Raw genomic sequence first — 11103 nt, forward strand, 5'->3', positions numbered from 1 at the left:
AGCCTAACCATTGGACTTTCTGTTCCATTAGTTACCGAAAATCTATTTTTATGATGTCTTGTGCTTTCTGTAACGTTTCATCTTTTTTTCATTCCAACCAAAAGTATTTAAATTTAAGTAACTCGTGTATCAATCGGTTACAAAAGACAATTTTACTCGATAGGTTGTGTGTGAGGTACATGTGCTTCTACATGTGCATGTTTTACAAAAGAATTCATCACGTTACTTTTGATATTGCTTTTCAATATTTAAGGTTATAAACTGTAGTAAAAATCTCATTAGTAGAACACATGTTGGTAGGGTAATTTCTGACGGTGCAGCCGTAGGGTCAAACAAATGAGAGGACCTCCTTTCTTAAAAAAAACTTGCAAAAAGAAATATGTCGATTCTCATATGAAATTGAATTATTGTTGAAAATTGTTGCCTCTCCTTTCTTGATTCAGTCAACCCATGTACGTGTCTATTTACTCCGTGACAAATAAATTTCTAGTTAAAATCACTTACATACTCCTTGGCAATCGCAGTTTATTTTTAATAAATTTCCACAAAATTTACATGCAAACTTATTATCAATTCATTGTTTTTGAGAGAGAAATATCCATTCCGTCAGTCCTCACATACCTATGGCAAAGATTGTGCACGTGCCATCCGAAAAAAACATGCACACGCACAGGCTCATGGTCTTCAGTTCCCCTTACCCCCTCTATTGAAAAAAAAAAACAATGTAGCACTTGCTCCAAGCACCCGATTCTCACATGCTTTAGATTTTTTTCCAACCGTCACTATTGGATCTCGATGCCGCTGGGCAGGGAGTGAATCCAGGGGTATATATGATGCCCCCCAACGGGGGCCTCACAGCGCTTAGAGCTTCTCGACCGTCGGATCAACCCATCTGTGCATCTCAGCCGTTTATTTTGATCGTTCCTTCCACTAGATAACCCCATGCGACAGCCGTTTCTTACCCGCCTCTGGCTGCACGTGGGTCCCACTGTTGGTCGGTCCCACACGTCGGTCACCGCGGGTGGGATTTCGCTCGGTCGGCCGCGCGCGTCGGCCCGTGGAAAGATCTCCACCCGCATCCGTGAGAGACAAAACCAGCCCTCGGTACTGAAACCCTAGCGCCAATCGTGCTCCCCCGAATCCCTCGCAGCCGCCGCCATCGCCTTCGTCCTCCTCGCGCGCCCCCAGCCTCTCCACCACCTAGCAAAATTTTCCCCAATCTGGGCCGCCGGCGCGATCTTCTTCCCATTCGTCTCCTATGGAAACTCCTCATTCTCGGCCGCCACCGCCACCACCGCCGCGCAATCCTTCTTCGCGGCCCCTCCCCGATCTCGTGTCCCTCCCTCTCCTCGATATCCTTCTCTCCCGGCTCTCCCGGCGCTCTACCTTCGGTGCCGCTCACCCCGCCAGCGCGATGCGGTCCGCCGGATTCCTCCCACTGCCGTCTGACGGCTGCCATGGTTGCACGGCGGCAGATGGTAGGAAAGGAGTCGGCGGCTTACTCGCGCGAGGTTGTTGCAAGGAGGAGCAAGGGAAGGTGCCACCACCATGTGTGGCGACGGATCCGGTTATCAGCCCCGTCGCCGCCATCGGTTCTCCACTCCTTCGCCCGGAACGTGCATCCTTGCTTGCTTGGATTGGGCGTACTAGCTGCCTCATGTATCTTCCCTGTTAGATTTGTTTTTTCTTCGATTTAATGTAGATTTTTTATTTGGATTTTGCAATTGGCATAATGGATCTGCAGAGTAGAGGAGGAGCAATTACAGATAGCAAGCTGCGATGAGGAAGGGCAGCGGAAGCTACCACCATGCTGCGAGGTACGTATTCTATATTTTAAAGCAGGTCATTTATTCATGTTTTTATTTCGTCCTTTCTAAGCCTATAGGCATATGGATTTTTTTAACAAATAAATTAGGTCATCACCAGCATGGTTATGTCAATCGGAAACTTAACATGTCTCATATTGATCTTCATTTCAGCATCGGCATGGTCAGCGTAGTCAGACTCATCTGCAATGCAGGAACTGAGCACCATCGTTCGTGCTTGAGAGAAACAACCATCATAAAAACAGCTATAAGTAAAGTATATGAACTTTGTAATTACCTATTTACCTGTTCTGACAGGATTTTCTCATTGAACAATATACTTCTGATATACTTGTGATTATCTACTTACACAAGTCCGTTGTTTTGCCAGTTATATGTTGCAATTTAATTTCCATCTGACAATATACAACTTTGGAACTGTCTTGGTATATTTTCTGGTATACTACCGACTTTTTGTGCATATTTATATGCTTTTAATGTATTTTCACAGGAATAACTTTGTGGGGGCTGAAAACAATCTTGCTAAAATTGTTGTTTCATGTTTCTTGGCGCGAAGCGTCATCTCTTCTGCCAGCTCCTAGGGGTGGATGCAGAAATGACCCAATGCTAGGTTTAATAGATTCTCATCTTTGTTTTCTCTAAACCTGAGCCAAATTCTTTGGTTTCTTTTTTTCACTCACAATCATGTAACCTTCTAGATCCTATAGGAGTTCTGCACACAATATTCTAATGTAGTCATTGCGACTTAGACCGCTTTGATGCAGCCAAAACAGTCCAGGGATGAATGGACTATTATTTGGTGTTATATCCTTTCTCTCCGATTTGAATGAGGAAAGGGAGCTATTAGTCCAAGTATCAATTTTCAGCAGGTGTTTATGCCTTCATGCACGATTTTCCATGCTCTTCTTAGATTATGGGCATATGAACACACACAGTTTCAGTTACAGACTTACAGTGTCATCACACAGTGGCAATAGGTGCTTTCATGTTGATGTGATACTTTAAGAGAGAGCTGGGGAACTAAATAAATGCATAGACTTTCAGAGGAGATGAATAAATTGTGGTTAGTGTACATCTATTTATAGAATATTTTGATTAGACGGCTAGGGAAAAAGGGAACCTGCTTACATGAGCAATGAATTATTTTACAGAAGTTGATTTTCAGAGCACATCAAAATTGGCCTATGCTTGTGAACAATCCATCTTAGTGTGTTGTTTTGTGCATTCTAGATGTACTACTACAATATTCAAGGTGAGGTTACTGACTAACCAAATTAAAAGAGATGAGTTTGTTCTATTCAAGTTTCTTGTGCATTCTATTTTGGTGAAATAGTTACTATAAGAAGCTTTCTTCCCAAAACTGAAGTATATTGTTTCGACGGATTCTGTAACTACTTGACTTGGTTTTGTATCGACAGTTATGGTGCAAAAATTCACAGCGGCCTTATTATTCAATGAAATATAACCAGGAGCACAGGGACGAGTTCAATGCCCAGTGCCATTTAATGAAACGCAAGTGATAGGTGTTCTTTTTATACTTTGTTTCTCCATATATTTCTGATCGCTTATTGCTGAATTTTTTTTGCTTACTTCTTTTTTAGCTTGAACTAACAACTTCATCCAATTATGGTTATTGGCACTGGCTGTAGTCGTTGTTTAGTGTAATCTGGAAGGGTCATCATGCGTACTTCCACTTACGAAGCATTGCTTCCGAGTGTAATCTGAAAATTAGAATTTAAAGTAATATTGTTTCTCTTTGCTTGTAATGTAAGATGAATAATTCATGAAATATCATTTGACTTATTTCTCGACTGCAGGATGTGGTTAATGTAAGATGGATAATTCCTGAAATATGAAGGATTTGTCGATACATAGTAGGTCTAAAAAATTTATCTTGCCGAAACTTGTACATATATCTACCTCTTAAACGTTTTTTTTTGCTTCATTCATGTATATTTATCTGCTATCACATTTTTATGTTTGTGAGCCAATCTTGGCACGGCTTGTGGTGCCTCCTTTAACTAGTGCTCCGTGGAACCCTGGCGAGGCGTCCCTTTGGCCTGCTCACTAACTCCAGTGATATGTCCATTGTGAGTTTTAGTTTTGGTCCTTAGGTTGGCATATTTCCCATTGAAATTTTCCCTTTCAACGAATGCTTCTATTGTGTGCTTTGTTTACAATATAGAAAAGAATAGCTTATCTTGTAAAAATAATTGATCTTCTTGTTGTCCCATGTGGATCTTGATTCCTTTCTTTTCTTCTCCTCGATTTTTAGAGTTATTTCACTCTTCATGCCGTGCTCCTTAATTATTTACGATGTTGTTGTACAAACATTATGTTTGACTCCATTTGCAGTTTGGGGCACTAGAGTTGAGGGCTCATGTTGCAAATGGTAGCTATAGTCAATTTTTATATGCAACCACAAATAGATATTTTTTGTCACCTTTTAAACTTGGCCAGTTTATTGCTTTGCTTTCAGGTAAGGGATTCAGACCAGAAAGGAGGGAGTTCTGATTTACAAGTTGTATTGCAGGGTATGTTGCTTCCCAAACTAATTAGTCATTTGGTTCGTACGCCAGATCGCTTACATGAGTAGGGCGTGGGAAAACAATGTTAGCTGAACAAATTTGTTTATAAACAAAATTTAATTTTGAAATTGATATATTGCCTTTAAATGTTAAATTTTCATGTAAAATGATCTTTTGAAAAACCTTCCTCTCACCGCCTCGTAAAATGTGTCCTAATGACGCACTCTCCGTGATTTGGTTACTGTTTTGTAGCGTTTTCACCTCCTGCCGTTTCTTCTGGTGCTCCCACGTGTTCAAGTCGCCGGTCAGATCTCCTATTTTGTGCGCATTCTATTTCGGTTTCTCTTTATTTTTTGCGATGCCTTCCCTTGGTTACCGGTTGGCGTTGGATCCCTCCCGCGAAAATAAACCAGATTATATGGGAGCATGAGGGGTACTGCACATATGCATTTCAAGGTTTTGTTTTCAGTTATCTCGATCTTTCCACATTCTTGTGCTTCCCTTTGCTTTGGTAGCACGATAATTCTTTAAATCAAACATACAAATCCAAGCCCTATTGTGATTTACTCGTCATGATATTGAAAAATAGTTGAGGGTCCATTATGTCCTTATCCGATCGTAACGATGATTAAAGCATGCTTTCTTTCCGTAAAGCTACATACTTTGTTCTGCTTCCTTCATTAAATCCTCATGTTTAGCTCTTTGCATGATTGTTCATGAAGCATTAAATGATTGTCGAAAAGTATTGATAGTTGGATAGGTTTCTGTGAGATGTTGAGCAATTGGTGTGGCCTTCGGTGTTCCATTTGTATTGCAGATTTGGTAAATGATGTAATAGCCCTAAAAGACTTGGTTATGATGATTAGTGTTTTTATTGTATATTCTCCATCGGGAGCATGGGAGTTGATTGGTCATCTCTAGATGTGTTAGTTCACATATATACTCATCCCATTCTTCTTGCATATATTCTATGCATATACCCTGTCTACTCTATTGATTAATGTAACTTCATTCCTTTGTTTTCCAGGGTTTATTCTTTACAGGAAACACCAATCTTCCTGCTAATTCTACTAATGTGTAAGTATAACTATAGTTTAGATCGTCTTACTGTGACGTTATGTAAGGTTTCAGTTAATATCTGGTTCTATGTAATGGCACCTTCAGTAGTTTTTTTTATGTGCATTGTGTTGCTCTGTAAAGAAGACTATCACTTATCCCATCCATCTTTGTACACTTACCGTCGTAACCAGCTCACTTAGTAATGCCCATGGTCTCTCTATATTTTAGCTTATTCATATGAGCACAAAATTCAGTAGTTCGAGCAAACTGAAGAACAAAATTCAGAACATCACATTACTTTATTTAGCAAAATAGAAGAATTGAGAACTAATCGATACAATCAGCTAGCACAAGCGAAGGAACATACCAGCTGGTAGCAGACACCTCCAGTTATTCTCTGTCGGACGCAACCTCTGACCAACTCTGCTCCACCCAGGTCAGTTGGTAGCAGATCATCTTGATTCACTTCCTTGTGCTCTCTTCCCAGCTGCTAGCAAATTAACGCGAGCTAACCTTCTCCCCTTCTTCTCTCGTGGCCTTTGTCCCAAAGAGTAAGATCTCGATCGGCGGTGGAACGCACCGACTGAACAGTGGTGCTCTCATCTTCTCTGCTTACCTTCTGCCGATTCTTTATTTCGACAACCTGCTTCTTCTTCTCTTTTCTTCTCATTGTTTCAACCAGAAATGGTTCTAAGGAAGAAAAACAGTACACAGGAAAACACTATTAGAAAATGTGAACAAAAAAAGAGAAATGGTCAGAATCAATAAGTCATGTACGAACCGAAATAGTTAGATCGGCACCAGCCAACAACATTGTCTGTTAACCAAACCAATGGGTAAAAGGGCCAAATATCATTGCTACTGGGAGTTTATTGTACTTATATCATCTTACGCCTAACAAATACTTTGATCAATCTCTTAACTATAACTCTTCCAATCCGGCACCCTGCAAACCATCAAATGTAAACCGGGAAGAAAATAGCTCTAATTTTGCATGTTAAAAAGTAACACCACGAACAAACCGTAGGCAGCTTATGTAGATATATGTTCCTTTATTTGTTCCTTTATAACTTATATTGCTCTTGAAAAAACCATAGAGTATTAGTTATTGTAATATATTCCTCTACTTTGTTATTCTATTTGTTTTATCCTAATTTTATCATATTGACTTGATTTTGTAAAACCTAAAAACCATATTGTCAAGTTTTCCACCCGAGTTTCGACACTGTCATACAAACTCTTAATCGGTGCGAATTCCACGGGATCGTGCGCCAAGGCGCACATCTAAATCTAGTAAGTGTTAAAGATGCATTGGAGAGGCCTCATAAGGATATTCACGGAGCAGCAGTCGCAGTGAAAGCTGTGGAATAGCAGCTCGTGGATTCAGATTTCAGAATTGTTGTGTCCTTGATTTGTTGTCGCTGCCGCGTAATCGGTGCAAATGGGCGCTTCTTGGCAGTCCCCAAGGACTGCTCCGTGCAAACCCCACATCGGTGAGGCATACTCGTCCTGAGACTGCGCCGTGGTTTCAAAGCTAACCGGGTCAAAGCTCAAGGCTTGGACGGCTGGACTGGAACTTCCTATCCATCGAGGACGTCCACGGCTAAGGGTGTCAAGTGGGATCCCACTTTTGTCCCACTTGTAGTATAATTTGATTTTTCTAGTACAAATTTTGACATCAAAATTTGAACTACATAGTACAAAATGACATCCCACTGGGATCCCACCTTGACACCCTCCACGGCTTTGTCTTGCGGCACAGCAGGCGGCATGCGTAGCCCATTAGGCCAGGGGGAGTTTGGCATCCTCACGATCTTCCTCGTCATATTATCCCGATCTTGGCAGTAAAATTTCCGGCGCAGGAGGAGAAGGAAGGGATCCGTCTGCAGTGCAGGTCCTCCTCGAGGATTCGTTTGGACGCTATCGAGGCGAGACTGGCTACCGCTGGGATCGAAATCAACACGAAAGAAGGCTAGAGCGAAGATCAAAATCAAGACGAACGAAGTAGATCGACACGGGCGCGTGTATAAATATAGGAGAGGTGGTGTACGGCGAGGGAATATATCGTATCGGATTGGAGTTGACAGTTGAAGATTATCACGGCAAGCAAGATCTCGAAAGTTTCCATCTTGAGCGAGGCCCCTTGACTGGGCCGGCCCATACCCAACAAATCTATCGGGGCGGTCAGGACTCAGGACGGAGCGATCGGGACAGCAAGAGCTACCGATCGGACAAAAACACTTAAGCGGTGGCAGGTGGTGTAATTTGGATGAAAATTAGGGGTAATAAAAAACGGACGAACAAGAAGCCTTATTTTCTTTATTATTAGATATAGATATAGATTGGACATATGGAAGACACGCTGGCTGTAGCCGGCACAGAAAATTTGCAAAAGAACCCCTCGGTCTTGCCGGAATCACAGATTTCAAGAAGTGTATCTGCATCATAAAAAGAAACTCATAAGATTCCTAACATAGGCAAATTTCTCATGGACAACTAGAAAGAGGTAAAATTTACAAAATTGAAATCACTTACCAATATGTTGAGTTTCTTCTCGAGAGTTTGACCGCAGCCAGTCATCTGCCTTATCCATTGCTAGAGAGCAAAGTTTCTACAAACATTAAAATTTACACACCATCATTACATACTGAAATCGGTGCTCTGTTGTGTAACCCTAGACCATCACTCCATCAGACTGAGTATTACTTTACGATGCACGTTCCATCTCCAGCTACGGAAGCAATTGGTGTGACCTGCAGGAAAGACGCCGATGTCGTCGCGTACGCCGAAGAGCAGATTAGTCCAATGTTGTCGTTCTTGTTCTGCCTTGGATAGAGAGAACATAAGGTGCATCGGCAGAAAATAAAGAAGAAAACAGAGGGAGAGGCCGGTTAGGCGAGCGGCAGGGCAGGGGCGATGTCCAAGGGAGAAGTCGTTAACCTCCCGGCGCTGCTACCCCTATCGCCCTCCCTCCCGCAGTTCCAATCCTGCCTGGTCGACCTAGGGGTCATGGAGGGGCGGACACCGTCGGTGAAGCTCTCCTACGAGGACGCCGGGAAGAAGGGGAGGAGGGCGGGATAGGAGATAGGAAGGGGGGCGTGGGGAGGACTCACCACTGCTGCCGCCGCCGGCGAGCGCTCGCTCACGGTTGTGGAAGAGTTGTATCCTCGCTCGCCCGAAGAGGTACGCGGAGAGCAATTCCGAGCGAATACGGAGCTGTGAGTCTGTGACCCTCCGTATTGCTCAAGCGAGAGAAACCACGGTGCGGGTGCGGGTGCGGGTGCGGGCTCGGAATTTGCCTCTGTTTCCACTTGCCACTCCTAAATTCAGCGCACACCCAAACCGTAGAATTGTAGGCTGAATTCCAGAATACTAATTCTAAAGCTAAATTCTATTTTACTGATTGAACTAGGGGTGTAAGATAATTTCCGCACCAAAATCGGTGCCGAATCCGTTTTAGGTATCCATATCCGTTTTTAAAGAATCCGACGGATAAGAATATCCAATTCCAAAGTGATGCTCCGAATACGGTGTAGGATATAGTATACCAAATAGCATGCGGATATGGATTATCCGAAATTTAATTAAGATAATCTGAAGGTTTTAAACCGGATAATCCGATTTTTGAGTCAAAATTCAAGGCTAATCTTGAAAGGTTAGTAGCTATTGAGTTACCAAATTCATTTGGCGGTCATGTTTATCTCTAAGTTCCTATCAATGCTTGAGTTTTAGCATATTATATCTCTTTTCTCTTAACTACACAATCATGAAAGTTTAAATCTCTCTCAAAAATTTGCAAGAATTATAACTATCTACCTATGAGAGCATAAATTCGACTGTTTTTGTTTCCGGTCCGAGTCTGCCCCATTTCCGATTCAAATCCGCAGTCCAAAATATCCGCATTCGAATCCGAAATCGATCAATATCTGCTCCGATCTGAATCCGAGAAAAATATATGGTAAAGGATATGGTATGACCAAAATCCGATCCGATCCGTTTACACGCCCACCCTGAACCAAACAGCCCGTTACTATTTCCGACATAAGGGCATGAGCATTGGTTTACGTCACTTGCGAAGAAAGCTAAAGATGTTTGTCTCGCAATAATCTGTCTATTAGGCATCCAACTGACCGTTTGCCATCACGCGTGGTCGAAAAATATGCCAGCAACCAGACCCAGCAGCCCGACGCATAGTGATTGGGCTGTCCGCGGAGACACAAACGCGGCTCAAATATATACCTCTGATGCGTCTCCACGGTCGCGCCGTGCGTCCTCCTTTTCTTACCCGGTCCCACACGTCAAGGACAATGAATCGACCATGCAGATTTGCTTTCTCTTCCCCTTCTTTGCTGCCCTAGTGCGACGTGACCACCCAACCCCTCGCCGCACGGTCTAGTACACACCGCCTGTTCGGGCATCGCCGCACCGGAGAACAGGATCGGAGTCGGGTAGGTTCTGGGCCACATCTATCGCGGATTTCGGGGGCAAACATCTGCCGGTTGCGCCGCCCAGCCTCGCCGCCCAAGACCTGTTTGGTCAATTGCGTCGGTAGGTTTCTTACTCATGTTTTAGGCACTATTGTGGGCAACCATTGATCCGCAGTTACTACCCATGCAGATGGACATGTGGAAGATGCTCGACAAGTTCCGCGCTGAGGTCATTGACTCCTCTTCCGACGATGAGTTCGATCAGACGTCGCAGAACATGGCTTCTGTTGCGGCCTCCATCCTACACGAGCACAATGACAACAAAATGCCGGTGCACCGGGTCTCTATGAAGGGCCGCTCAAAAAATCGGCCGCACAACAGAGTGGAAGGCACCACCGAATCTACAAGGACTACTTCGACCGCACCGCACATGTGTTCACGGAAAAATATTCCGGCGTCAGTACAGAATGTCAAGGAACCTGTTCATGGTCATTCTACGGGGCGTTAGAGACTACGACTCGTACTTCCAATGCAGGCCCGATGCAACAGGTGCGCTAGGCTTCACCTCCTACCAAAAATGTTCCACAACTATTCGCATGATATCCTATGGAATGACTGCTGATATATTCTTCGAATGGGTGAGAGCACCTGCCTTGAGTCCATGTACCGGTTTTGTTGAGTCATGATTTCCGTGTTCGGAGAATACTACATGAGGGAGCCAACATTTGAGGATACAAGGCGGTTGTTGTCTATCAACGAGTTTAGAGGGTTCCCATGCATAATTGGCAGCATAGATTGCATGCACTGTGAGTGAAAGAACTGCCCATTTTGATGGCAGGATCAGTACGACGGCCATGCGGAGGGATGCATTGTCATTCTTAAAGCATTGATATCTCAAGATTTATGGATTTGGGATTCATTCTTTGGCATGGTGTTTCCAACAATGATATCAATGTGTTGCAACGATCACCAGTTTTCAACAGGCTTATGCAAGACAAAGCTCCTCATGTGAGCTACGAGATCAATGGAAATGAATATGGCAAGCCATATTATCTTGCCGATGGCATCTATCCTAACTGGGACACACTGGGGAAGACTGTCCGTAGTCCAAACACGGAAAAAATGAAGAGGTTTTCCAAGATGCAAGAGGCTTGCAGGAAAGATGTGGAGCGCTGATTTGGTGTGCTCCAAGCTTGGTGGGAAATTATCCGTCACCCGGTAAGAACATGGTCGCTGAATACCATGCATGAGTGTAGGATAACG

At 43.4% G+C, this 11103-nt stretch overlaps 1 long non-coding RNA gene across 1 annotated transcript; it reads left to right on the forward strand.

Annotated features, from left to right (window-relative positions):
• Positions 1-3394: 3394 nt before the first annotated feature.
• LOC124653595 lies at positions 3395-5633 on the forward strand. Its single transcript, XR_006987973.1, has 3 exons — positions 3395-3916; positions 4306-4360; positions 5382-5633. It is a non-coding gene; the product is annotated as an uncharacterized LOC124653595 (long non-coding RNA).
• The last annotated feature ends 5470 nt before the right edge of the window (positions 5634-11103 follow it).

This window comes from Lolium rigidum, chromosome 5 (genome assembly GCF_022539505.1).
Source record: "Lolium rigidum isolate FL_2022 chromosome 5, APGP_CSIRO_Lrig_0.1, whole genome shotgun sequence".
In the NCBI taxonomy this organism is placed as follows: domain Eukaryota; kingdom Viridiplantae; phylum Streptophyta; class Magnoliopsida; order Poales; family Poaceae; genus Lolium; species Lolium rigidum.